The sequence below is a fragment of the Tamandua tetradactyla genome, chromosome 7 (assembly GCF_023851605.1).
Source record: "Tamandua tetradactyla isolate mTamTet1 chromosome 7, mTamTet1.pri, whole genome shotgun sequence".
In the NCBI taxonomy this organism is placed as follows: domain Eukaryota; kingdom Metazoa; phylum Chordata; class Mammalia; order Pilosa; family Myrmecophagidae; genus Tamandua; species Tamandua tetradactyla.
Genome location: NC_135333.1, coordinates 134,813,538 through 134,836,584, shown reverse-complemented (window position 1 = coordinate 134,836,584; position 23,047 = coordinate 134,813,538). Strand labels below are relative to the sequence as shown.

Sequence of the window (23,047 nt, the reverse complement as noted above, 5' to 3'; positions counted from 1 at the left end):
AATGCCCAGTGAATGTTAGAACCTGTTTTGGGGTTGAAACTCCATCTTATTGATTTTTCTGTGGCAGGGAGTGCCTGCCACAAGGCCCAGCATAGGATGTGGCATGTCCTTAGTGTTCAGTAAATAATTGTTGTATAAGTGACTGGATGAATTCTGTCTTTGAATGTAAAACGTGAGGAGATTTAACAGCTTTAATTTAACAGATTTAACCTTACAGTTTTAGATTGTGAAGAATCCTCCGCTTCATTTAATAATGTTTTTGAAAGATCAGTTGTTCAGGAAGATCGTGGTTATGTTACTGGTTGCCATTGAGCTGTATGTCCTTTCTTAAAAATTTTTTTATTTTTTTTATTTTTTTCAGGAATGTAGAATTGTTTCCTTAAAAAGCAAAGCAAAACAAAACAAAACCAGGGTCAACCCCCAAAGAGCACTGTATGCTTTAAAGCAGCAGCAATTGCAGAGCACGTATGTACGAGATACCTCCGGCAAAATAACTAAACATTAAAAAAATACAAGGTGTTATTTTAAAAAGATGTTGAAGACCACTTGGTAACATGAGTATAGATTATAAAAAATAACTTTATGGTGGTATGTTCTTTTATTTATCAGTGTATTTATGATTTTGCTTTGGATACCACAAGGGTGGTGTGAATTGAAAATTGGAGAGGTGGAAGATGTAATGGGAAGGATGCAATGAGCAGTAACTTTCAGGCATCACCCGTTGGTTATCCCCTTAATAGAGCCTCACTGTAAAACCATATGGACTGAGGGAATGCTTAGCTTTAAAGGAGAAAAAAGCTTGAGGGGACTGGCTTTTCTTGTGGAAGAGAGATTAGACGTATGCCCCGTCACTATATAACTGGGAAGAAAATTTAGATTCCTTGTAAAGAGAACAGTTCAGAAATGGCTAGGCTGACCTTATGAAAGGGGTGAATCATTGGAACTGTTAAACAGAGACTGACTAACCACGTGTCAAGAATGTTATGGATAGAATTCCTGTGTGGCTGATGAGGCTGAAACTGAAGACCCTCTCTGGGGACTTCCAACGCTGAGATTTTCTTTTTTTTCTACCAACGCTAAGATTTTAAGTGCTGGCTTTGGCTCTTAAGAGTGACCCTGAACAAGTCCACTCGCTCAGCCTCTCTGAGCCTCACCTCCTGTAAAGGTGGGATAACAACACCTACCTCCACCTGAATGGAATTTAAAGGAATCACATAAATCAATGTATATGAAATTAAAGTGTCATAAAATGTACAGCCCTGTTGTAATATATTAAGGCATACTTGCTTTTACTGCTTGTTTGTCATTTCCTGCACCATTCCTGCAGTGCTCCATTCACTGGGGACGGCACTCAGCACAGATTTATTTTAATAACATACATTATTGTTTTCCTTAGGAATTTTTTTCTAGAAATTGTACTTATTCAAATAAAAAAGATGTTGGTATCAAAGATGTACAGTTGAACTAAATAAAAAATTTTAATTTGTGTCTCCTGCCTGCAGAGGATTTTAGACAGGTTAATTTTCTGATAAAGGATTGTTATTAGACATTATTCTCCTATTGAGTTTTAGGTTGTTGGAATTTAGTGGATGAAGTTTATGAGCCTTTATTCATACTCAGACAAGATTCTCTCTCTCTATATAACTTTCTATAATTTCCTTTTTAATTTTGTGAAACTGAATCAATAGTCTTTAATGACCCTGATGTTTTTCCTGCTTTTAAAGGACTGTTCAGTTAGCTTGGATTACTTTTGCTATAATATTCTCAAGCCGTTAATTTTTAATAGACATTAATGGAATTTTTATTTTGAAAACCATGCTCTTCCATTTTAATACATAGTATTTGGTTGGCTACCTTTGCTGATATGCTGGTATCTTTAAGAGAACAATACTAGGGAGCCATCAGTTATGCTGACTGTTGTGATTTTGTTATTTTGGGGGGGAGTAGGTAGCCACTTCAAGGTGCATGGGGTTTGGAGGAAGGTAAAGAGATTGGAGAACCGACACTTAATGAGCACTGCTGTGTGCCAGAATTATTTGATTTTCACAGTGGTGGGGTCATGTAGCACATTATCCCCATTTTCTTAGTAAGGAAATAGAAGTTCTGAAAAATTGGTTAACATGCCCAAGATCCCAAATTTAAAAACCGGTAGAGGTGGAATTTGGACCTACGTCACTCTGATTTTAATACCCAGTACCTCTCTTTGCCATGGCCTGTTCTAACCAAGCTGAGCCCAAGAGATTATCAGTCTTGCTCCAGATACACACACACACACACACACACACACACACACACACACATTATCATATCAGCAGTTATCTCACCTTTACTGTGATGCCTTTGAAGAAATGATGTGATGATGTGAATAACCCAAGAGAAGCTTAAGCTTTTACTGATTTATTTCTACTTAGGAGATTTTGCTGTTTCATATACAATTTTGGAAACCACCTATATGAAGCAAACTGTATTATATTCTTTAAAAGAACTCAGAAAAATGAAAGAAATAGTCATACCTTTTTGTAACCATTTAGCATCTTAAAATAGTGGAAACAGGTAGAAGTTATATGCATGTTTTCTGTTTTATATAAAGTCCTTTAAAATAATATCGTCAGCTTATTATTAAAATAATAAGCTGGCATTTAAAAAGTTTCTGATGAGGGTTAGTTATAGTTGGAATGAAAGATGAAAGGGTACCTTTGGAAACTGTTATTTTCTTTTTTATCTGCAAAACCCTTGTATTTTCATGGGAAAATACAATACTATTTCAAACATAAACTTTGACATTTTAAGTAAAAGAAGACATGACCCTTTTGTGTCTAGAATTGAAATTATGCTGAATGGACAATTTCTCTAGTCCATTTGGTAGGTGGAATAACAGTTTATGGAATGTAAACTCTGAATACCTCTTGGCTCTGACATCCGGGCATAGTTCATGCTCAGTTATGGAACTTGTCTGTATATACATTGGAATTTATTTATTTTTTATATACTTCTCTCTCTTACTAGCCTTAGAAATATTTGAGGGTAACTTCTTCAATTTTAGATCCCTACAGTTTAGAATATATGTAAGTCCTTAATAAGTGTTTGTTGATTACTGGATTTTGATTGGATGATTTGTATCCCCACACCTCCACCTCATTTCCCAAAAAGAAGTTGCTCTTAACATCAGAAACTGCTCTCAGCTCTGGAACCAGTATGGAGTAGATGAACTTCATCTACCACCACCTGGCCAAGCCACCAGCTTTCCTGTGTCCTCATCTGACATCTGAGGTACATCTTTTTTGCAAACAATCATTTCACTTCCTCCCTGATGATGAACCTCTACTTTCTCTTTGCTCCGATACTGCTCCGATAGCAAATTACTCTAGGGGTGACCATGCCTTCTCTGATTTTCCATACTCATGGTGCTGATATCAAATCCACAGAATTCTTCATCTACCTCTTGGATACTTCTAGATTAGGGCTGTCTAATAGAAATATAATGCTAGCCCATATATGTAATTTTAAATGTTCTGTTAGCCACTGTAAAGTGAAAAAAGTAAAAGGAAATGGGTAAAATTAATTTTAATAATATATTTTATTTAGCCTAATATATCCACAAATAAGGATTGTTATATGTTATTAATATAAAGATAATTAGTGGTTGTATTAGCTAGGGTTCTCTAGAGAGACAGAATCAGCAGGAGATATCTGTAAATATAAAATTTATAAAAGTGTCTCACACAACTATGGAAATGTAAGAGTCCAGGGTCTGTAGTGCAGGCCGTGAGCTGAAGGTCCTGAGTGAGCTCTCAGGAGAGGCTGGCTGGCTGCAGCAAAAGGAATGATTGTCTCTTCTGAGTCCTCGTTAAAAGGCTTCTGGTGATTAAGTGTCACTCATTGCAGAAGGCACTCCCTGCGGATGCAGTCACTGTGGTCATGGTTTAAGTCCATGAAGTGTCCTCACAGCAACAGACAGCCCAGTGCTTTCCCGACCAGACACCCGGGCACCACCACCTGACCAAGTTCACGTATGAACCTGACCATCACAGAGATATTTTTGCATTCTTTTCTTCATAGTATGTTTTTTATTTCTGGTATGTATTTGACTATTATATCCGTTCATATTACCTACATTTCAAGTGTTCAGTAGCCCCATGTGTCTGATGGCTACTATATTGGACAGACAATTTAAACCATTTTCCTCTGCCATTTCTCAATCTTTCAGAGCTTTTCTTTGATATCGCCTGTTTCTTGTAAACTTTGCTGTGGCTGTTAAGATAATTTCTCACTTTTGCAAATTCTTTTAGCATCAACTGCTATGTGGTTTTTTCTCTAACCCTTTGCCTGCCATCATTTTTAAAAATTCCAGTATCTGGGGTCTTTCTATCTGCGTGAGTTTGAAAGTATTCTGTAACCCAGAGAAGCCATGTTTTAATCCTGGTCTAATCTTGTGGGAGCAGCCATTTCTTTTAATCCTGATGCAATGTTGTAGGCAGAAACTTGATTAAATTTATCTCCACTAGATGTGGCATGCCCAATTGTTGGTGTGACCTATGGATAAGGTGGAGATGTAACTTCACCCATTCCAGGTGGGTCTTGAGTAGTTTACTGGAATCCTTTAGAAGAGGAAACATTTTACAGAGAGTCAGAAAAGAAAGAAATGACAGAGCCAACAGAAACTTCACAGCAATGCTGACACAGACGCGGACGTGTGGAAAACAAGAGACATGGATATTTGGAGATGCTCAGAACCCAGTGAATGACACCATGAGATGTTAAGCAAGCCAGAACCTAGAGAGAGCTAAGGAAGCCAAGAGATGAAAGCCAGCCCTGGAGAAGCAAAGTGAGGAACCCCCACAGGAACAGAGGCTGCAAGCAGTGGAACCCAGGAGCAAGGGAACAGCAGATGCCAGCCATGTGACTACCTAGCAGACAGAGGTGTTCCTGACCAATCAGCCTTCCTTGAATTAAGGTATCTTTCCTTGGATGGCTTAGTTTGGACATTTTTATAGGCTTAGAAGTGTAAACTTGTAACTTATTAAATCCCCCCCCCCCCCCCTTTTTTTAACATGGGCAGGCACCGGGAATTGAACCCGGGTCCTCAGGCATGGCAGGCAAGCATTCTTACCTGCTGAGCCACCGTGGCCCGCCCTTAAATTCCCCCTTTTAAAAGCCATTCTAGTTTTAGTATATTGCATTCTGGCAGCTAGCAAGCCGATACACATTATCTCATAATATGTCATCTCATCTCCTCTCCAGCCAGTCACTGTCAACACCAGTTTTTGGTCTTTGTTATCATCCCCAAATCCCTTAGACTATGTAATTCCTTTCTCTGATCACAATTCCAAGCATTCTGTTATTATTTTTATCATCACACTTTCTCCTCATCTTTTTCAATTTTCCTCATCTTCTTCAATGATTCCAGGAATCATTTTTGCAGTGATTTCAGGTCCATGAGCATAAGAGATTACTTATCTAAGTTGCTGGGCTTATCAGCTCTCAGAAAAAGCATATCATTGATCCAGTCATCAAATGTTTATTAAGCACCTAGTATATATTATTTATCATGTACTTTCCTATGTTTTAAGGATAAAACAGTGGATTAACACTGAAGATTGCTGCCCTCATGGAGCTTACATTCTATTAGGGAGACAGAGGCGAAACCAATTATTAACATATTTAATGTGTCATAGTGATAAATGTCAGAGAGAAAAATAAAATAGAGAAGGGGTAACTGAGTCTCGAGTACAGGGATCGAAATTGTAGATTTCATGGCAAGTGAGGATCAACTCAGATGACATTTGTACAAAGACTTGAAAGAAGTTATGCAGTGGGGGAGCCATGCAGATATCTGGGGAAGGAGTATTCCAGGCAGAGGAAACAGTAAATGCAAAGGTTTGGAATCTGTCTGCAAGCCATTGTTAATAAGAGATACTTGTAGGGGAAAATCAGCCAGAGGAAAAGGTAGTCATTGGTTTTTCCTCAAAATTGAGGCCTAGTGGGAGCTGTATGGAGGTAGGAAATTCCAAAAGCCTCTAAATCCAGCCCCTTCATCTGCATGTTGAGAAAAGTAACAGAACCCTGATGTGGCTTGCCTGTGATCACAGAGCTATTAAATGTCACATAAGATCCTGGACCCAGGTCCTTTGACTCCGGGCCTGGTGTTTTTATTTATACTGAATAAACATGGTAATTATGCAATTATTAGGGTAGGGCAGAAATTAAAAAACTGTTTGGCTTATGAGTTTTACTATAAGATAGCTGACCAAGAGATGAGAAAATAGCCACTAACTGAGGGAAAAGCGTCCTGAGCATGAAAGAATTCTCTATAGTCTAGACTCAAGTTCCTCCCTATGTTAGGGAGCAGTTGCTAAGGGTATGAAAGAAAGACGGATGAAAATATATTTAACTGTATCTTTTCCATCCAGGCCTCTTCTAGAGGACATGGCATTGCAGATGGATTTAAATTGCTCAGGAAAAAAGTTGATGTCACCAACCTTTTGGCTTGGAGGCTTTGGCAATTCCCTTTACATTACCTCATAGGTGAAGGAAGATCTTTGCTAATGAAGTTCTTTCTGTCGTCTCCTGGGCAGAGGATAAATCTCATAACAGATATTTGTTCAGTTGCTTACTGTGTTTCCTCCATATCTTCCCAGATCCCTGTAGGATTTTTCAAGTTTAAACAAGCATTTACTTGTATTTGATAACTAGTGAAAATAAAAAGAGAAATAAATAGATGGCTTGTGTCATCTATTTATTAGATGACCAAAAGCTTTGGACAGAAAAGATGTATTTCTTGGTTTAGGGGCTTGATAATTTTACAAGTCTGTCACTTGCTATAGTTACTGTTGAAAAATTACTCAAGTATGTTTTTAATGCAATCAAGTGTTTTATTTGGCAAAGATGTTCTTGAGTATATACCATATGGGGTCCACTACAAGACATGTACACAAACACAAATGAGACTTCACCCCCACTTTTAGATCTGTAACTAGATGATTATAACATATTGTGATAAGTTCAACTGATATAGATATTCCTTATGTGTTCTGGAAACAAAAGAGACAAACTTCCCTTGGAGAGTAGAGACAAGAAGGTCAGAGAAAGTTTCTTGGAGAAAGTAATGTCTGAACTAAGTGTTAAAGGGTGAATAGACCTTTGCCTGAGAAAGAGTTTGGCTGAAAACTAATCCAGGCAATGAGTAATGCAGGAACAGAGTCCTGGAGGTGAAAAGTAGAATGCTGTATTTGGAAAAATACAAGCAATCCTGTGGAATGTAAAGGAAATTATAGGAGGGTGCGAGGGTAGTTCAGTGGTAGAATTCTTGCCTGCCATATGGAAGACCTGGGCTCAATTCCCTGCCCATGCACTTCCCAAACAAACAAACAAAAGAAACCAACAAAAACAAACAAAATTCAACCAATGGTGCTGCAATAGCAGGCTACTCACATGAAAAAAAGAATGAAATGTGACCCTTTCATACAGCATACAGAAAAAAAAAAGGAAATTATAGGAAATGATCTGAAAATCACTAAAATATAAGCCCCATGAGGGCAGGAATGTTGTTTTCTTCATTTCATTTCATTGTGTCCTCAGAGCCTAGAACAGTGACTGGTACATATTACACCCTCAAATAATTTTTGTTGGATGAACTCAATATGCAGAAACTAAGATGTAAACCTTAAACTATTTAGAGAAAGAAGTTAAATAATAGATATGCATTTAGGATGATAAATGGATTACAAAAATCAACAGAATGTTAAACTGATTTGATTATAAGACTGGATTTATGTTTGAAGAAAATGTGAGCAGTTGTTTCCATATGATATAAGGTAGAATTTATTTTTAGTTCAATTACACACAAGTGATCTCATCTTGTATTGTAGTCTTCTCTGGAGAATTAACGTGTTGATTATCCGGAACCCCTGTGCAGCTCCTCTGGGAAGAGCCACATACTTAGTCATGCTTTTATTGGCATGAAACTTGGAAAACTGGTGCGAGCCTCACTTGGTATTGACTATACTCAAGACAAAGTTTAGGTCAAATTATCAAAAGTTAGTTTGCTTTGAAAACTTATGCTCAGCCAAGAACAGTAAGATGAGCTTACAAGTCCAGTATCTAGAAGAAAAATTAGATGAAAGGCTAAAAGATGTCACAGACAGGAAAGATTGTTAAAATGAAGGGTACCACCTATAGGGATGATAATGTCCCTGGCTAGTTTCACTGCCTTTGAACCGTATCATAATTTGTTGAATTTCTCCCATCACTGATTTTAGCCCCTTAATCCTAATGCCTTGAGTATTGTTTCTTTAGTATTTAAAATTCTTATCCTTCTGCTCACATGACTAGGAGACTCAATTTAGTGTTGGCATCCAACTAAGTTACCTATTTGCATAGATCTCAGAGCTTGACACTTAGGAGTTCTCAGTAACTATCCTTTTAAAAGAGCTATAATATCGAAGCAGCTGGTAGATGGCCCTGGTGATTGCTTTTCAGGGCAGGAATTAGTTCTCAGAGTGATGGAGTTTCCAATCCATCACCTTTCCAAATGACTAATGAAGTAAAAATAATTAGGTACTAATAGATGGTTAGACTAGTGGAGTAAATGTCTGCTGGTTTGCACTTTCGTTGCTCCTGAACTGATGAGATCCTTAGGCTGAATCTCATGAGGCTTCCTTTGAATTGTAGTTTATAACTGACACACATGATAAACTCAGTTCTGGGTCTCACTGCCTTTACCCAATTTGCTTGTGGCCGGGAGCCTTTCTGTTATCACTTATTTCTGCTGGGTTATAGTTGATAAGAATAGATTTGTCGCTTTCAGCGTGTAAGATATGAGGGAAATGTTTTCTTACACTTAAAGCTACATTTATTTTTCCACCATTCAAAAGAAACTTAGTTTTCGTCTGCTATAACCTCCATATTCAATAAACCAACAAACCATACAAATTCTTTGTTTTATTTAGTTGTAGTTTATTTAGTTTCAAAACTTGGCATATAACCCACAGTTGATAATGGGGCCATATGATAATTGTGCAAAATGTAAAAAGAGAGGTCCAAAAATTCTACTTCATTTACACTCTGATTTAGTAGAATTAACAAAGAAAATTTTGGACACAGAGTTAGAAAAACTATGGAGCTATGCGACACACTATTTTTTCATTGGTATTTTATCTAATATTCTCAAGTTTCCAATTTCTTGTTCAAAATTCCTTTCTCCTCATCTCTCTTAGCTCCTTACTTCCTTTAAAAAAAAAAACAAATGTACATAAAGGTTACTCTCAGGATTTTCTAAATCTGACATATTCTATCCAAACTAAAAATGGGCAACCATACCATTTATTTTTGTTTAAAGATTTTAATAATGTTTGCAAAATTGAAAATCTTTCTTATTTAATAAATGACTATTATCTATTTCTCCTCTGTATTTTACTCAGTTTTCCTCACCAGGCAAGCCTTGGTTTCCCTTTCTTCATCAACTACTCATTGCTTTATCACCTGCCAAAGTGATATTCTTTGTTATCCTTCTGAAAATTTCAGAGATATCAGGGTTCTAATCATTTCGTATTTGTTTCTCCTTGATAAAACAGTTGACACTGATGGCCACCCCTTTGTAGTATTTTAACTCTACCTCTGCCTGAAGTTACTCCTGTGACATGACATGGTCATTATTTAGCTTTAGGATTGCTTCTTTTTCTTTCTCTACTCCTTACCTTTAGCAATTTTTAAGGTTTAATTATTGGCTCCTTGCCGTTTTTTCCTATTCTCTTTCCTTGTGAAGAGTGTTTAACTCAGTTCCCTAAACTTTCAATGACAATTTGAAGACAATAAATCCCCCAAAACAGAAGGGCAGAATATACTGTAGAAAGGAGTTGGGACTGGGGTGCATTGCATCTTAGGAAGTATTTCACCCTGTATGTGCTGGTGTTTGTAGATTACTCTATCATTGGATAGAGTTGGTAGAAAATACCATTAAGTCCATCAGCACTGTTCTAAACAGTTTTTGACCAGAGTCTAGGAAACTGGCTAAAGGTGACATACCAGTTCACCCCCAGCTTTATGTCTGGGATTACACCTTCTCTCTGGATGACAGTGAATGGGACCAAGAGCTCTCGAATCATCTGTTTATTTGGTCAACATGTGAGTCTGAAGAGAACTTTCTTTCTTCAAACATAAAAATAGAGGAGAACCCTAAATTTGGGGGCCCACAAAGCATCAAGCTTAAGAAACTGAGGAAGTATGTCCTGAATATAATTTATTATAGGAAACCGCATAAAAATTTAAATAAATTTTAGGCATCTTAAACAACTAGTAGAAGGCAGGTTCTCAATGGAAGAGTATAAAGCCCAAAGGAAGACATTGAAGCAGAAAAAAAAAAAGGGACCTGAACAAGATGAGCAAAAGACAGAAAGGAAAAAAACAAATGAGATGACAGAATTAAAATTCCTGTTGGAGCCTTTAAGGAGCTGGGCTGACGTGATAAAAAATCTAGTCATTCATATGTGGAATAACCTTCAAAACGTCTTCTAGAACACAAAGAAAAAACAGCAATGAGTTGAGAAAGACAAATGGGTAGGTAACAGAAGTGAAGGATTGATATCAAAGGTCTGTCCCATGTCAGAATCTGGGGATACAATGTGAATAAGATGAGTTTTCTGTTTTCATTGTCCTCAAAAAGTAGTCAGGGAAATAGATCTAGGGGAGGCTTCCTGAAAGACTTAAGTTGGACTTAGTTTGGTAATAATTGAACCAGCCCAAATATGAAGGGGGAAATCCTTTGTAAGAAAGGGGCACCTTGGCTATAGATCCAAAGATGGGAGTGTGTAGGGTATTCATTTATTATTCAAAAAATATTTATCAAGTATCTTCTATGTGTGGAACCTCCTCTCCCCCATTTTGGGTGGCGCAATGAACAAGACAGAATGGGTCTTGCTTCCTCATGGAGCTTATATTCAAGAGTGAGGAAGCCAGAAGTGGGAGGAATGGAGGAAGCAAGGAAAAAGTAAGAACTTTCATGTAGTGACATATGATATGAAGGAACCAAATCAGTGTGATATATGATAGTGAGTTACTGGGAATAGGGAGAATCATTTTAGATAGAGTGGTCGAAGTAGTCTTCTTCTGTGAGTAGGTGACATTTGAGCTGAGACATGAATGATGGGATAAAACCAGCTATACAAGGAGTCAGAAGAGACATCTAGACAGAAGGAGCAGCAAATAGAAAAGCACTGAAGTTGAGCATATTGCAGAAAGGATCTATAGCCCCATGTGTTTGACTAGCGCTGTAGTTGTGCTTGTGATTTGGGTAGTTCCTGTTTTCATACCAAGATTGAAAGAAGGATTTGAAGACAGTACTAGTCTTGGGAGCTATTGAACTTGGTTCTGTTCTCATCTTGGCCAATAACTCTATTCAGAAGTTTGGGCAAGTTATTAAACCCTCTTGGCCTCAGTTCTCTGATGTGTGACATGAGGTTAGTGATCTATAGTTGTACTCTTACACTTGGGTAAATATACCATGTGAACTTGGGGACCCACAGTGGTGTGTCACAGCATAGAAGTAGACTGTTAATTTCACTAAGGGTTTGGGAAAAAATATGTAAGTTATATTCTGCCCTGGAATGCAAAATTCCTTGTATTTTAAGATTTAAAAAGTCAAATGTCAAAGATATTTTATGCTTCTGGCAAGCTGCTTCAGGCACTATTTCCATACTCATAAAAACACTTCTCTCATGAATTTCAGAGGAAAAGTTTCAAAAGCATTAATCCAGACAACCTCTAAGGTATTTTCTAGCTTTGATTCTATTATTCATGATTCTTTTACAGGTTCTTTATTGCTAACCTTTTTTTTTTTTCTGTGAATGAATGAATTAGCCAACATAAATTGTTCTATGTTGTTTTATATTCAAGGGAATTCCTTTTCAATTCACAGAAACCTTGAAAACCAAAGTACTTCAGGGTTTTCCTGGAAGGTGTTAACACCAAGTTTAGAGGGAGGAAAGAGAACCTTACAAATTACTTGTGGCAAATATTGTTTTTATTCACAACAAAAATCACAGAAGCCTCACTTTCCAACTGTATCTTAGAGAAGATATGGTGTCTAGTCAAAATTTATTTAAAAATATAAATGTGCACGTGTTCTAAAAGCACATTCCTGCTTTTCCAATTAGGGAAGGCTTATATCAGAATACTTTTAACTATAATTAACAGAAAACTTCACCCAATCTGGCTTAAACAAGAATGTATTATCACATATAACTTGAAGTCCAACAGTCAGCCTGACCTCACCTCTGTTTCTCTAGGACCTCAGCTCTGCTGTCTTCTCTGTGTTACCTTTTTGTTTTTTTTCAAATCAGCTTCCACCGTGGTCACAAGATAATTGCTACCACCAGCTGTGGTCATCCCTAGTTCTCATTTGTCTATGTTTTTCTTTCATAGCTTGTACTTTAGATGTAAAGTTTAGGAAGCTACCTCCTATTACTAGATCTTGAAGATGTTTCCTTACATTTGTTTCAAGAAGGTTTATGGAACTGGCTTTTACATTTAGGTCTTTGATCCATTTTGAATTAATTTTTGTATAGACTGCAAGGTAAGGGTCCTCTTTCATTCTTTTGACTATTGAAATCCGGTTCTCCCAGGCCCGTTTATTGAAAAGACTATTTTTTTTGTTCATTTTAAAATTAAGTTATTCATGTTTTTATTGTTGAGTTGTAAGATTTCTTTATATAATCTGGATATTAAATCCCTATTGGATAACCAGTTTCCAAGTATCTTCTCCTATTTTGTAGGTTGTCTTTTAACTTCCATGGTGAAATCTGTTGGTACACAAAAGTTTTTAATTTTGATGAGAACCCATTTATCTATATTTTTCTTGTTACTTGTGCTTTGGTATAAAGTCTAAGAAACCATTGCTTAACCCAAGGTACTGAAGATACTTCCATATGTTTTCTTCTAGGCGATTATGGTTTGGCTTCTTATATTTGGGTTATTGATCCATTTTGAGTTGATTCTTGGGTATGGTGTGAGGTAGGGGTCTGCCTTTATCTTTTGCATATGAACAGCCAGTTTTCCCAGCAAGGAGATATTTTAATAATGAGTCCTAAGTTGTTCTTTACTGATTGCACCTAAGTTCTGTGGAACAGCAGTTTCCTTCTTTAGAACAGAAACAAAGGGGCACTAAAATATTCCTTTTAGAAAATATTTGCTGGTTTCCTACTGTGTTTAAAGAATTGGAACCAACAAGCTGATGGAGAAGACAGTAATATAAACAAATAATAATAATAGTGACCAAGAACTTAGGGATATCTCTTATTCATCTTAATCATTTTCTGCTCAATTATAAATGCTATGGCAGTGGGGACTTTTTCACTGCTTTATTCTCTAACACCTAAACTACTGCCTATCACATACTGTGCACACCACATTTATTTATTGAAATAATGTTTCTTTCAGCCAAAAATCACTTATGATTTTTGGAAGACTAGGAAATAATAGAGATATATACAGCAGAGACTCAATAACAGGGTTAGCTAGTTGGAAGGTTCTTTAAACTGAGAAGTCTGAGAGGTGAATTAATTCCTTCTCTCTCAAAGGGTTGAATGTGTAATGATGGACTTTTGATGTCAGAAAAGCGCTGAGCCTTGACATGATGTAATAGGTTGGGCTGTTGTCTATTGGATAAGAATATTTAGCAAAGCACCTAACACATAGTACACATTTTATTAATAACTAATGAATGAATGAATGGTGATCTTTTAAATTAGATTTGGGGGATATTATGATTAGCTTAAATAGTTCATATCCCACTGTGTCTGCATGCGTTTATTTTTTTCTTTGCATTTAGTAGTGTGATTTGTGATAATATTAGTGCTATGTTATTTTAATAGAGAGTGATATTTCTAATGGAAATAGGTAACCAATTGAAATGTACTTTCACTTAGTATTCCATGCCAAACAAAAATCTGTTTGTTTGGAGCACGCATATAGACTGTACATCTAATGAAATTGCCTCTTCAGTGTCTGAAAGAAAATCACCTCAAGGCCTACTGGCTATATATGTAAATCAATTATTAAAATAAAGTAGAATGATGAGTGGCATACTTAGGAAGGACTTGAGAGAGCTTCTAATCCAACCCTCCCATTTCATAGATGGGAAAACACGAGACCAGACAAGCAAGCAGTAATGGTCTGCTCTTTTAATGCTTGTAGATGACAAAGAACTCAAACTCAGGACTTTCAGCATAACTGAAATGTACCTTCTTTGTGAGGAATTAGAGGATAATTTAGAGCAGCAGGCTTATTTTAATGTTTGATTTTAGCAGCATCTAGCTTCCTACCGTGGGAGGTCTTGTGAGTTCTGAATAGATCTTTATTTTGTTAATGGACCATTTGGAATAAGGAAAAAATTAAAGTAACAATCTCCTTAGGTGGTTGAGAGCATTATTGCATGTAAAAGACTGAAGTCATCATCAGAGGAACTGGTAACTTTGACTGCAAAACACTGAGAATTTTAAACAAAAGCTCCTCTGTGACTCCTGAAATACTGTGGGGTAATGACTTAGCTAACATTGAAGAAAGCAGCATTCCTTTGAGAATGCCCCTCTTAGTTTTCTGTTGTAGAAAGTTTATTTACCTCTCAGAATGTTTTATCATTATTCCTTTATTAATATATAATGTTAATTTTTAAATTTATCATAATTCGTACTTTCATGCCATTTTCCTTTACTATTCAAGACTTTTCTTTAAACAGGTTTAACTCAAAAAAAATTTTTTTTTGAATATCCCCCAGGTTTAGAAATCCCTGGCAATCTTATCCCTTTTATATGACTTCAGACAAACAAGAATTGAATTATGTTCACTCTCTGTATCATCTGAGAGAAATATTTTATTATACATCTCATATGCCATACATACTTGAGAATGTATTTTTACTTCCTTTTACCTTTTTCAGTATATTTGCTATTTTTCTATCCTCCTCAACACTCATGGATGGAAGGTTCGGATAGTTTGTATGCTGCTTGCCAGCTGTCCTAACCCCACTTCATTGTCACTCCCACATTCTGTTGCACTAGTTGGACATGTGTGTGATTCTGTTGCACTAGTTGGGTATGAGTGTATATGTGTATGCGCACGTGTGTGTGTGTGTGCAGATCCTTATTTAGCTAATTTTTATATCTCTGACTTTCATCTGCATATGGGATGGCAATTAAGAATTTTTTTTTTTGGCGTTGTTTCTTGAACTCAACTATAAAGTCCTGTGGAATTATTTCCTTATACTATTTTCCTATTTATCTTTTCTTCCCAAGTGCTCTAAATCTGTTAGAAGAGCTGGAGTCTCATTATTTGTTTAAAAATATGTCAATAAAAATATACTTTATATTTTCAATGAAAATGTTCTTTTTTTTCTGCTCAACATTTTATTGGAAATCTTAGCACAATAAAGGAAATCAAAAAAAAGATACAAAGATTGAAAAAGAAGAAAAATTGTTCAGACAATATAATTGCATACAAAATTAAAGTAATCTCCAGCTACACTATTAGAAAGGCTAAGTAAATATAGTTAAGTTTATAGATAAATCTTAAATCTGCTGTTATGAGAAATACCACACAGTGGTTGGCCTAACAAAGGGAATTCATTGTCTTAATGTTTTAGAGGCAAAGAAGTCATGTTTTCTGCCCCAAATATGTAGTGCTTTGGTACTAGCTTGCTGCAATTATTGGGGTTTCTTGGCATGCGTCACTGCCTCCAGTTCCAGAGCAGTCTCTCTCTTCTTGTGTCTGTGCTCGAGTTTCTGCTGATTTCCAGCTTTTGTGTCTTCTGGCTTCCTATGAGGTGGTTGAATCCATGAATTATATGCATAACCTGCTTAGAAAACAGCTGCACAGCCATGCCATTGTGTGGGGCCCTTTTCTCTGGGAATTCATTTCCTGGAAGCTCAGGGAGGTCCCTGGTACAGTCACCTCTGCCCTTGTCTCAAAACACTATCTGGATTGGCTGTGAATTTTTCAGATCCTTAATTGATGATTTCTTTGTGCTTAACATTTCACTTCTCAGTTTCTTTCTTTCATCTCTCATTCTACTGCAAACAGCAAGGAGAAATCAGGCTACAACTTTCATACTTAGCTTGGAAATCTCCTTAACTAAATATCCATGTCCATTACTTTATATGTTCTGCCTTCCGTGTGACATCAGAACTCAATCTCACAAAGTTCTCTGCCAGCTTATAACAAGGATTCCCTTTCCTCAGTTTCCAATAACAGCTTTATTGTTTCCTTCTAAGGCCTCACTAAAAGTAACTTTAACATCCATACTTCTTCCAATGTTCTGCTCGTGGTGAATGATGAATTCTTTAAGACAATAAAAACTTTACCTATAGTTCTCACTTATTTCTGAGCCCTCACAGAATCTCCCTTTTTAATAACTTTTTATTGTATAATATAACATATATACAAAGCAGAGAAATAAAGCAATAGTTTTCAATGTACTCTTCAACAAATAGTTACAGGACAGATCCCAGAGTTTGTCATGGGCTACCATACCATCATCTCAGATTTCTCCTTCCAGCTGCTCAAGAATATAGGAGGCTAGAAGGTTTAAATATTTTTTTATCACCACAACCGACTAGTTTTCTTTCTTTTTTATGAAAAATAACATATATACCAAAAAGCCATAAATTTCAAAGCACAGCACCACAGTTAGTTGTAGAACATATTTCAGAGTTTGACATGGGTTACAGTTCCACAATTTTAGATTTTTACTTCTAGCTGCTCTAAGATACTGGAGACTAAAAGAGATATTAATTTAATGATTAAGGCATCATATTCATTTGTTAAATCCTATCTTCTCAGTATAACTCCTCAATCACCTTTGATCTTTCTGTCCTTCTCTTTAGGGGTGTTTGGGTTATGGCCATTCTAACTGTTTCATGTTGGAAAGGTCTATCACTAATATAGGGTAGGGAGATGGAACTGGCTGATGTTCTGGAGAGGCTGGGCCCTCTAGGTTTCTGGACTTATCTGGTTCAGAGATCCATCTGGAGGTTTAGGTTTCTGGAAAGCTACATTAGTGCATGGAACCCTTGTAGAATCTTATATATTGCCCTAGGTGTTCTTTAGGATTGACTGGAATCATTCTGATTGGGGTTTGGCAGGTGATGATAGGTAGCAATGTCTACCTGAAGCTTGTGTGAGAGCAACCTCAATAGTAGCCTCTTGACTCTATTTGAACTCTTTCTGCCACTGATACTTTATTAGTTACACTTCTTTTCCCTCTTTTGGTCAGGACGGAATTGATTCCACGGTGCCAGGGCCAGATTCATCCCTGGGAGTCATCTCCCATGTCACCAGGGAGACTTTCACCTCTGGATGTCATGTGCCACGTGGTGGGGAGGGCAGTAATTTCTCTCACAGAGTTGGGCTTAGAGAAAGTGAGGCCATATCTGAGCAACAAAAGAGGTCCTCCAGAAGTAACTCTTAGGCATACTTAGCTTATTGCTAAGCTTCTCCACTACCTACATATGCTTCACAAGAGTAAGCCTCAAGATCAAGGCTTGACCTATTGAATGGGTGTCCCTAAAGTCTGACATGCTATCAGGGGATTTCCTGATGATAAGGTTAATAGTGCCATATTTTTTCTCCCCTCTCTCAAGGGACTTTGCCAATACTTTTTGATTATCAGCTTAATATACTCAAGTATATTATATTAGGCTATACAGGATTAAAGGACCTCTTTATTATTTTTGACTTCCTGTGTTTGAACTGTTCAAATGAACTGTACAGATAGGTTGAGTTAAATTATGTGCTACAGAAACTTTCAGTTCCAGATCAAATAAACCTTTCTTCCTTTGATCTCAAAAAGTATGTTTGGTTCTAAAATATAGACATTGTTTTTCTTACCCCTGCATTCTGAATTACTTTAATCCCAACCTGATCGGCTTTGTTCTTATCTCTAAATACCAGATTATATATATTTATATATATATATATGAAATAGCCTCTTGAAGTCCAGAAATAATAATCATCACTCCAGACTAATGTGTCTGCTATAAAAGCTTACAATCTAGGCCCCTATTTTCTTGTAAGCATTTTCTAAAGGAGACCATACCATTGTTGTTCTTTTGTTTCTGGCTTATTTTACCTCACCAAATATCCCACACATTCATTCCATCATTGCTTGCATCACAACTTTTATTTTTTCGTAGCAGCACAGCATTTGTTCATAAGTATACACCATTGTTTGCCAATCTACTTCTTAGTCAGTCCATCCTTCAGCCACCTGCATTCATCAGGGATCATGTGTAGTGCCCAAAGTCCACAGTCCATCAACATTCTCAGTTTTAGATAATTTTCCCAAGAGAAAGAAAACCAATAAACACACCCTTGCCGAATAGGAAATCTAAACCTCCTCTTAACTCTCTTCCCTCCCCCCATTATTTACCTTTCTGTTGCTGTGGTAGTGCTGATGTTTTCCTTTTAAACATAGCCCATAGCATTCAATAGCAGTTTTCTCCCGGTGCCCTGGACTTAAACACTCTCTGTACATGAATCATACCTTTGAAGTAGTTCTTGCAAGAACTAATTTTTATTTCTAGTGTTAATCAGTTGGGACATGTAGGTCTATACACCCCTTTCAATCTTGTTCATCTTCAATATGGTAATATTACTTACAGATCCACTAGAGAACCACCTTCACTTCTATCTATTCCCTTACATTGGAGTTCAACCTCATTAACTAACGGTTCACCCATTTCTAGCTTTTATGTATCTCTAAGTCCCCTATATTTTGTATTATAAGCCTCTGATTTTACCCTTTACCATAGATATAAAAGTAGAATCGTACAGTATCTATCCTTTTCTGTCTGGCTTATTTCACTCAACCCTATGTCCTCAAGGCTCATTCATCTTGTCTTGTGCTTCAGAATGTCATTTCACCTTACACTACATAATATTCCATTGTATGTATATACCACATTTTGTTAATCCACTCGTCTGTCTATAGGCATTTGGTTTGTTTCCATCTTTTGGTGATACGTTGCTATGGAGATCAGTGTGCAAATGTCTGTTTGTGTCATTGATTTCAGCTCTTCTGGGTATATATTGTCACGGTCAGCTCATGTGTCAGCTTGACCAAGTGGTGGTACCTGTTTGTCTGGTTGGGCAAGTGCTGGCCTTCGTAGCAGCACAGCATTTGTTCATAAGTATACACCATTGTTTGCCAATCTACTTCTTAGTCAGTCTATCCTTCAGCATCCTTCAGTCTGTTGCAATGAGGACATTTCATAGAATTAGATCTAATCACGTCAGCTGCATCCACAGCTGATTCCATTTGTAATCAGCCAAGGGGAGTGTCTTCTGCAATGAGTGGTGCTCAGTCTAATCACTGGAAGCCTTTTAAAGAGGATTCAGAAGAGACAGGCTCTCTTCCTGCTTCCACTGTTGAGCCTCTCCTGTGGAGTTCATCCAGGCCCTCCATCGGAATCATCGGCTTCACAGCCTGCCCTGCGGATTTTGGATTCTGTGTTCCCGTGGTCACTTGAGACACTTTTATAAATATTATATTTGAGAGTGTTCCCTGTTGATTCTGTTTCTCTAGAGAACCCTAACTAATGCATATACCAAGTAGTGCTATTGCTGGGTCATAGAGCAACTCGATATTTAGTTTCCTAAGGAACCGCCAAACAGTCTTCCATAGTGGCTGCACCATTATACATTCCCACGAGCAGTGCATAAGTGTCCCAGTTTCTTCACATCTTCTCCAACATTTATAGTTTCCTTTTTGTTTAATAGCAGCTATTCTTATAGGTGTGAGGTGGTATCTCATAGTAGTCTTGATCTGCATTTCTCTTGTAGCCAATGAAAATGAACATCTCTTCATCTGCTTTTGAGCCATCTGTATTTGCACTTCAGAAAAATGCCTATTCATATATTTAGCCCATTTTATAATTGGATTGTTTGCTCTTTTGTTGTTGAGTTGTATGATTTCTTTGTGTATACAGGATATCAAACCTTTGTCTGATATATGATTTCTAAATACTTTCTCCTATTGAGTTGGCTGCCTCTTCACCTTTTTGACAAAGTCTTTTGAGGTGCAGAAGAATTTGATTTTGAGGAGTTCCCATTTATTTATTTTTTCTTTTGTTGTTTGTGCTTTGGGTATAAAGTTTGAGGCTACCTCATATTACTAGGTCTTGAAGATGTTTCAATGAAAACATTCTTATCTTTTGCTGTGTTAATTTCTTTTTTTGGAGCTAAGATTTGTTTGCTTTGTAATATCTCTCATGTTTTCTCAATTAGTTCAGTGCAAGATTACTGTTAATGCCAACCAAGTATACTTCCATACTAAGTTTTCAGGAATTTTGCTATTATATATTGATCCATTGCCTAGAGAAACAAAAGGAATTCAAGCAATGTGATTGTCTCTTTCAGCTGCTGGTATGACTCTGGAGTTACACAGACATTTCTGTATTTCTCACCTGAAATATGGGCTCAATCGTTCTATCAATCTTATTTTACAGGAATATTTTCAAGGTTTTAAATAGAGTTCGATAATTTATAGTTTACTCAGCAAGCATTTATTATGTGACTACTGTGTGCCAGGATTGTTGCCTTGTGGTGTTTGGGACGGATATAGTATAGACATAATTGTAGTATGAACTAACAATCTTTTCAATGCTTCCCACGTTCCAAGCATTGTGCTAAAATGTGCTAAAAATTATCTCATTTAATCTGTTCAGAAGCCCATAATGAGAAGACACAACAATTATTCACACTTTACAGATGAGTAATTGAAACTTAGGTAAGGAACCTTACCAAAACTTCGCAGCAAGTGTTGGCAGAACTGGTATTCCAGTAGGTTTTTCTGAATCCGGTGTCTAAGCTCTTATCCTATACTGACTCCCCAGAACAACTGGATTTGTGGATTTGATGGAAGATGAGGTCTTTTATACTGAGAGATGAGAAACACTATAAAGGGGGATAGAGGTTTGGAAGAGTTAAGTTAGAAAAGAGTTCTTGTTGGAGGAGGAGAGTGAGTTGATGGTAGAGACTAAGTGAGAGTGCCAGGCATTTCTAAGCAATGAGTTGATGCTGTGGCCCATGAATTTGTTGTGGTATCAATTTCCCAAATAATATGGAATCTTGCCTAATTATATCAATTGGAATTAGGTACAGCAGCTAGTAATAAAATCCAAATAACTTAAGACAGAGATTCATTTTTCTTTCTTGCAAAATAAATCTTTAGGTAGGCTGTCAAAGTTTTATATGATATCTACACAGTGACTAGAGCTGTGGCTCTTTTTGTCTTTTTGCTCCATCATTCTTAGGCCATGCTTTCCATCACCAAGGTCACCTCATAGTCACAAGATAATTGCTGGTGTTCCGATCATTGTGTCCACATTCCATTTCATATAACAAGAGGGTAAAAAGGGGGAAGGGCAAAGGCTGCCAACTGAATCAATTTCCTTTGAAGCATTTCTCAGAAGCCCCAATCAATGACTTCTGCTCACATAAACTTGGCCACTCTGAAATATATGGCAGTTGGGAATTAAAGAGATTTAAAAAAAATCTGGGTGTATTGCTGCCTTCACAATATAGGGGCTATTAGAGAAAAAACAAGATATCAAGTAAGCTTCTAACAGTCTCTGTAATAGTTTTCTACCCCCCAGTTTTCTTTTGTAGCTCCAAATTTAGAAACTTTAGATGAAAATTGAACATCAGATATGTAGATTTAGAAATTTTAAATTAAAAATGTAAAATGTTGCCTGTGTTTTCTACTTTAAGATTATGTGAGCATAGTGTCTCAGGTCTATAGACAGGGAAAAAAGGCAAATGATACTTTTTTTTTCAGGGCAAGTCTTGGACCACACAAATGTCTTCAGAGTTACAAATATGTTCTGGAAGCAGGAAAGCTAGATATATAGACAAATATTTGTTGTTGATTGTTTTGTGTCTTTATTAATTGGTTTTCTTTATTCTTTCCCAAGGAGAATTTCACAGTTGTTGATTCTTGTTTAAAAAGTTGGGTTCTAAATTAAACATAAACCAGCTACATTCTTTATAAAGCCGTAAGGTGAAATGAATGCTTTTGAAACTAGTAAGATTTGTTTCATATTAATAATTTTTCCATATCTTTGTTCATGGAAGAAGTGGCACCCTATTTTCTAATCCTGTTTCCTTTTGAATGGCGGGAAAGTGGAGAAAATTAGCAAAATCCTCTGTAGCTTCTTGATGTGAAAAAGGGAAGAAATTAAAAGTAGACTGAAATCATAGGGTCGTGGAGTTTGTTTTTTTTTACATGGTCAGGCACTGGGAATTGAACCCGGGTCACTGGCATGGCAGGCAAGAACTCTGCCACTGAGCCACCGTGGCCCACCCAGGGTTGTGGATTTTTAAAGAGGAATGTTTAGACTAGAGGAATAAGTCATACCTTTAGATCTACAGAATTGATTCACTAAACATTCAAGTACCTCCTGAGCTAGATGCCAGTTTCTCTGGATGGTTTTAATCATAGTCAGATGGAACCATTGTTCTGGGTTTGTTTTCAGTCCTGGTTCTGTGCTGTTGATGTTTGACTCAGTGTTAGATCCTGAATCCCCAAGAATAAAAATGAGTGACTTTATGATGTCAGTGGTGTGAGATCACCTACTGGGGAGAGTCTGTAGCATTGGGGAGAAGTCAGTGCACAGGGTAAGTGAGGTGAGAAGGTGGACTCACTTGAGAACTAGAAGTAAAGGACAAGGCCAAGGACTGCTCAGGAGTCTGGCTAGAAGGCAGCCCAGAGCCTCCAGGTAATCCATTTAGGATTTTTTTCTCTTCTGGTTGGATACATCAATTCTGAAGTGCCAGGAGCAGTCCCCTTCCTCTTCCTTTTGTGTAGAATCTTGCGTGGAGCTATTGGCAGTTGACACATCTCGGATTTATGGGAAACAGTTTTCCTGGATTCTTAGTCTCCTTGGATAGCATTCAGGTTGGAGGCTATCATAGCATTTTCTTTGCTGTTACAAACAGTTCTCTGAGCTGAAAGGCTTCCGAAGTCATCTTTTATTCCCGTCTGGGTGGGAAGTGATGTCTC

General features: G+C 37.0%; 1 protein-coding gene across 2 annotated transcripts in view; it reads left to right on the top strand.

The window, feature by feature from the left end:
* GRIP1 (glutamate receptor interacting protein 1) overlaps window positions 1-23,047 on the top strand; it is a 733,183-nt gene that overhangs the window by 122,282 nt on the left and 587,854 nt on the right. The window contains exon 1 of one of the 2 annotated variants that reach the window (XM_077111343.1): window positions 8,422-22,763. The exons of the other annotated variant lie outside the window; for it this stretch is intronic. The gene's annotated coding sequence lies outside the window, so the exon portion shown is untranslated. Of the gene's footprint in view, window positions 1-8,421; window positions 22,764-23,047 lie in introns of those variants that run through there. 2 annotated transcript variants of the gene reach the window in all.